The sequence below is a fragment of the Pan paniscus genome, chromosome 19 (assembly GCF_029289425.2).
Source record: "Pan paniscus chromosome 19, NHGRI_mPanPan1-v2.0_pri, whole genome shotgun sequence".
Lineage (NCBI taxonomy): Eukaryota > Metazoa > Chordata > Mammalia > Primates > Hominidae > Pan > Pan paniscus.
Window position 1 is genome coordinate 96,732,717 of NC_073268.2, and position 6,702 is coordinate 96,739,418.

Genomic DNA, 6,702 nt, shown 5'->3' on the forward strand with positions numbered 1-6,702 from the left:
TCTTATCTGACACTTTAAGTGCTTCTTCGTACCCAGCTCCTCTAACGCCTTTTGAAGCAGCTCCATCATCTTTGAAGGGCAGTTCATGCTGTTGAGAATCATGTTTTTAACTTTGGGAAAATTGTATTTCCACGAGCGCCAGCTCTGTCCTTTTTTTTTTTTTTTTTTTTTTGACGGAGTCTTGCTCGGTTCGCCCAGGCTGGAGTGCAGTGTCGTGATCTCAGCTCACTGCAAGTTCTGTCGCCCAGGTTCACGCCATTCTCCTGCCTCAGCCTCCCAAATAGCTGGGACTACAGACACGCGCCACCACGCCCAGCTAATTTTCTGTATTTTTAGTATAGACCGGGTTTCACCATGTTGGCCAGGATGGTCTTGATCTCTTGACCTCATGATCCGCCCGCCTCGGCTTCCCAAAGTGCTAGGATTACAGGCATGAGCCACCGCGCCGCGCTATTGTGTGTGTGTGTGTGTGTGTGTGTGTGTGTGTGTGTGTGTGTGTGTGACAGAGTCTCACTCTGTTCCCCAGGCTGGAGTGCAGTGGCGCAATCTTGGCTCACTGCAACCTCTGCCTCCCGGTTCAAGCGACTCCCCTTCCTCACCCTCCTGAGTAGCTAGGATTACAGGCATGCACCACCACGCCCAGCTAATTTTTGTATTTTTAGTAGAGATGGGGTTTCCCCGTGTTGGTCAGGCTGGTCTTGAAGTCCTGACCTCATGATCTGCCCGCCTCAGCCTCCTCAAATGCTGGGATTACAGGCATGAGCCCGGTCCTGTCCTTTCTTATGGTCACAAATCTGGCTTGCATCGCTCGGCACATCTTTAATCCACAGCTTCTTTCTAGGAGTGCTTGAAAAGCTCTCCTTTTATGAAGGTTAATTTTAGTTAAAACCAGAGCATCCTGGCCAGGCCTGGTGGCTCACGCCTGTAATCCCAGCACTTTGGGAGGCCGAGGCAGACGGATCATGAGTGTAGGAGTTCAAGAACAGCCGGGCCACAATGGTGAAACCCCATCTCTAGTAAAAAAAAAAAAAAAATACAAAAATTAGCTGGCCGTGGTGACGGGTGTCTGTAGTCCCAGCTACTCTGGAGGCTGAGGCAGGAGAATCTCCTGAACCCCAGAGGTGGAGGTTGCAGTGAGCTGAGATTGTGCCACTGCACTCCAGCCTGGGCGACGGAGACTCCATCTCAAAAATAAACAGAAAACCAGAGCATCCTTTTATCAAGAAGTCGGTGGATTGCAGTATTTCAAGGGTGAACAAGTAAATGCAGCCTTCTCCAAGAGTGAATCTCATTCTGGCCCCAGAATTTATCCATGACAGATAATTGACCTTCTGATAAACATTCCTTGTAAGGATGCTGGTGTTACCCAAAATATTAAATATTTATAAAGCTGAATAAAATGTAAGTTCTGATACCTTCCTCACTCTACAAAGGATCATTTAGTGCCTCACACTGCCAGGCCGTGCTGTAGCGCTTTGTCGTAAAATACACACAGATTTCAGTGACTTAATGTAGGAGAAGAATGTAAAATACCTTGTTGACTAAAGAAAAACAGTTAAGCTTTTAAAGAATTAAAGTTAGTTTTATTCAGAAGCCTTAATGAGGACACTACACCCTGGCCCCAGCCCAGGAGCTCAAGCGATCCTCCTACCTCGGCCTCTCAAAGTGCTGGAATCACAGGTGTGAGCTACCAGGCCTCACCTTGTTCAAAGTTTTAAAATCTAATCCACAAACTGCTTAGATTTGTTTTCCTTCATATTTTTATGACTAGATGATCTAACATTTTACACCATTTTCCTGGAAATGTTGTTTATGCCAGGTGTCTGAACACACATCTTAAAGGGCTCTAACTTTTCTGGGGAGCAGTAGCTTTTTAGCCCAGAGTCTATGACAATGTGACAATGATGAGAGCTGCTGAGGTTTGCTGCAGTCTCTGGGTGAACGATGCTTTCTAGGGAAACAATGGGGCATAAAAGAGACATGGGCTCTCCTGCCTTGAGATTAATCGCGTGAGATGGAACCCTCCCCAACACACAAACACTGTGGGACATGAGGTGCTGGAGACGGGGCTGCTCACCCAGAGCTTAATGGGTCTGTCCACCTTTCTGACCAAGAGGCCTCTTTTCCTAGAGGCTGAGGGGCCCTGGGATGATGAGGGTAAATCCACCTTTTAGAGTAGGAATCTCCAAACCCCAGGCCACGGACCAGTATCAGCACCTGTGTGTGGCCTGTTAGGAACCAGGCGGTGCAGCAGGAGGCAAGCAAGGGAGCTCAACTGAGCTCTGCCTGCTGTCAGCAGCAGCACTGGACTCAGAGGAGTGTGAACCCTGTTGTGAACTGCACATGCGAGGGATCTAGGTTGTGCACTCCTCATGAGAATCTAATGCCTGATGATGGGAGGTGGAATAGTTTCATCCCGAAACCACTACCCCATCCATCTCTGGAAGAATTTTATTCCACCACCTGTGGAAAAGTTGTTGACATGGCTAGACTTTGTGTCTTCACCCACATCTCATCTGGAATTGTAATCCCATAATCCCTATAATCCCCACGTGTCGAGGGAGAAGCCAGGTGGAGTAATTGAATCACGGGGATGAGTCCCCCATGCTGTTGTCTCCATAGTTGTCTCGAGATCTGATGGTTTTATAAGGGGCTCTTCCCCCTTTGCTCGGCACTTTTCCCTTCCTGCCATCTTGTGAAGAAGGTGCCTTGCTTCCCCTTCACCTCCTGCCATGATTGTAAGTTTCCTGAGGCCTCCCCAGCCATGCTGAACTGTCAATTAAACCTCTTTCCTTTATAAATAACCCAGTCTCGGACAGTTCTTTATAGCAGTATGAAAATGGAATAATACATTTGTCTTCCACAAAACCCGTCCCTGTTGCCAAAAAGGCTTTAGAAAACGCAGTGCGGGAAGGTGGTGAATAGATGGGAGGAGACTCATGTTTTTGTCATGTAGGAGAGCAGCAAGAGCTCCTCTCAGGAGAAGAGGTTTTTGCTGTGAAATATGGTGCGTGCTTTTCCATGGCCTATGTAGTGCTCAGCAGATGCCCTAGCGTCAATAGGATCCCAAACCCCTTGTTCTGTTTCTTACTGGTAGGCAGTTAGGATCGCGTCAGCCGTGTCTTGAGAACATGCCTTGTGAGTCATGCACCAGATTTGTTAAAGTGTCGGCTCTGAGTAGCTCTGTTGTGCTATGCATAACATCTACTTAAAAAATGAGAGCTGACAGCCTCGCTTAGCTTTCTATCCACAAGTCCCCTGCTTAAAGTTCTGGATAAATGTTTCCGTTCCTATGGGAAACCTCCATTATCTCCATAAGTAGAGAATGCAGATAGGTATCTTTTTTCTTTTACTGATGGAGACACTAAGGCCCAGTGTGATAAGTTCAAGTGCCCTACAGGGAAAGGCACCAGCAGGCCAGGCTCTGAGTTCCCTAAACAGTAGCTATAGTGCCTGCCCTTTGTCCCTGGCCCCCATGGTGTCTAGGAAAAGAGGCTCCTGGTCACTGAGGTGGACAGACCCCTATGCCTGGTCTCAGCATCCTCGCTGTCACCGGCATCTCACTTCCCGCATGGTTTCCACGTTGGGGAGGGAGACTACTCACCCCATTAAATGTGGCTGCTAGGGTCCTGTCTGTTTCGCCCCCACTGTTTCCCTAATGCTCAGTAGGTGTTCAATAAATAGTTGTTGGCTTACTCAATGTGTGGACCTCTGGGGCAAGAGAGAGGGAGGGACACAACGCAGTCCCAGCTGGCCAGGAGCGCTGTGAGCTCAGGAGGTTGCTGTGGGGGAGATGGTGAGGTAGGAATGTGGCAGGACTTGTTTCACAAGATAGAGGTCACAAAGACCCGCTGATAAAACAGGATGTGGTAAAGAAGCCTCCGAACTCCACCAAAAGCAGGATGGTGATGAAAGCAGCCTCCGCCTGTCCTCACTGCTCCTTATATGCTAATTATAACGCATCAGCTGCCAAAAGACACTCCCACCAGCCATGACAGTCTCCAAGTGCTATGGCCACCCCTGCGAGTTACCCTATGTGGTCTGAAACAGGGAGGAACCCTCAGTTCCGGGAATTGCCCACCCCTTTCCCGGAAAACTCATGAACAGTCCACCCCTTTTTAGCATACGATTAAGAAATTACCATAAAAGCCAACTGGCACCCCTCAGGGCTGCTCTGCCTATGACGTAGTCACGCTTTTATTCCTTTACTTCCTTCATAAACCTGTTTTCATTTCATTCCGTTGGCTCACTTTTGAGTTCCTTCCCGTGGGAAGCCAGGAACCCACGTGGTCTCACAGGCTGAGTCCTACTTTGGGGGTTTGCCCTGTGACAATGGGAACAGCCCAGTGGTCTGCCACCCTCCAGAGCCGACCTGTCGCTTTTCCTTTACCTTCGTCGGCTCCCAGGAATCAGGTAGAAAAGGGTGAGGTGGCTCTTCTTGCCCAGGAGGCTCAGGGGCAGTGCTGCTGGGCTGCACTGGGTTCCTGTAACTCATCACTGCAGGAGTTGATGTCCTAGATAGAACTGACCTCGATCTGATCCAAGGGGCCATCCCCTAAAAGTGACTTCCTGCCAGAAGTCTCCACCCATCCGTAGGTATTAAAGGGTGAACACTGTTCATTTCTAGGCACAGCCCTGCCTAAACCCAACTGGCTGGGGCAAGGCACCTTGCTGAGCGCTGCCTGAACTCACCTCACTGCTGTCTTGACTCTCAGACCCTGCACTGGCTGGTCAGAGTCTAGCACATGTGCAGTGTTAACAGAAAAACCAAACCCTGTAAAAATGTTTTCAAGAGGGTTATTCTGAACCAGTAGAAGTGACCGTGGCCTGGAAAAAACACAAACCCAAAAAGCCTTAAGTGGTCACAAGGTACCCAGGTAACAGTTTCTGTCAGGCCTCTGAGCCCAAGCTAAGCCACCATATCCCCAGGGACCTGCACATATACATCCAGATGGCCTGAAGCAACTGAAGATACACAAAGGAAGTGAAAATAGCCTTAACTGATGACATTCCACCATTGTGATTTGTTTCTGCCCCACACTAACTGATCAATGTACTTTGTAATCTCCCCTACCCTGAAGAAGTTTCTTTATAATCTCCCCCACCCTTAAGAAGGTTCTTTGTAATTCTCCCCACCCTTGAGAATGTACTTTGTGAGATCCTCCCCCTGCCCTCCAAAACATTGCTCTTAACTCCACCGCCTATCCCAACACCTATAAGAACTAATGATAATCCCACCACCTTTGCTGACTCTCTTTTTGGACTCAGCCTGCCTGCACCCAGGTGAAATAAGCAGCCGTGTTGCTCACACAAAGCCTGTTTGGTGGTCTCTTCACAAGGACACGTGAGACAGTTTCCTTTTTTTTTTTTTTTTTTTTTGAGATGGAGTTTCACTCTTGTTGCCCAGGCCGGAGTGCAGTGGCACAATCTCAGCTCACCACAACCTCTGCTTCCCAGGTTCAAGCGATTCTCCTGCCTCAGGCTCCCAAGTAGCTGGGATTACAGGCGTGCAGTACCACGCCTGGCTAATTTTTTGTATTTAGTAGAGATGGGGTTTCACCATGTTGGTCACGCTGGTCTCAAACTCCTGACCTCAGGTGATCTACCCGCCTTGGCCTCCCAAAGTGCTGGGATTACAGGCAGTAGCCACTGTGCCTGGCTGGTAACAGTTTACTTTTATACATTTTAGGTAAACAGGAGTTACAGGCAAAGATGTAAGTCAGTGCATGGAAGGTATACGTTTGGTTCAGCCTGAACGGCAGGATATCCCAGAGCAGGGGCTTACAAGTCATACGTGGGTTTTACAGATTCTTTACTTGCCATTTGAGAGAGTTAAGCTATTATTTATATTACATTTTGGGGGAGTCAAAAAGAGTTAAGCTACCGTCTAAAGACCTGAAGTAAGTAGAAAAGAATGCTTGAGTTAAGGCAGTTGTGGAGATGAAGGCCCTTGTTATGTAAATGAAAGCCTCATAGGTTTCTAGCAGCCCTCCGAGAAAATGGATGGCAAATGTCTCTTTTCAGACTTTAAAGGTGTCAAGCTGTCAGCAAATCTCTCCTAGATCCAGGCAAGGCCTGGATATGTTAGTGGACATTCTCTACAGATGCAAATTAATTTCCCCCACAAAAGATAGCTTTTTTTTTTTTTTTTTGAGACGGAGTCTCGCTCTGTTGCCCAGGCTAGACTGCAGTGGCACAATCTTGGCTCACTGCAAGCTCCGCCTCCCAGGTTCATGCCATTCTCCTGCCTCAGCCTCCCGAGTAGCTGGGACTACAGGCGCCTGCCACCATGCCCAGCTATTTTTTTGTATTTTTTAGTAGAGACGGGGTTTCACCGTGTTAGCCAGGATGGTCTCAATCTCCTGACCTTATGATCCACCTGCCTCAGCCTCCCAAAGTGCTGGGATTACAGGCGTGAGTTCACCGCACCCAGCCGAAAGACAGCTTTGCAGTGCCGTTCCAAAATATGTCAAAGAAATATATTTCACAGAAAAATATTTTGATTTCCATTCTGTCATGTGTGCTCATCCAGAACCAGTTTGGAAAGGAAGCCACCTTGTACCAGGTTAATTAAAAAAAAAAAAGTTTGACAAGGGTTTATGGTTAGTAGGGTGTGAATCAGCCTTTGCCTGCCATGGCCTTAGGTCTTGTTTATAATTTGGTATCTTATTGCCACAAAGAGTCTGTTTGATCAATCTTATC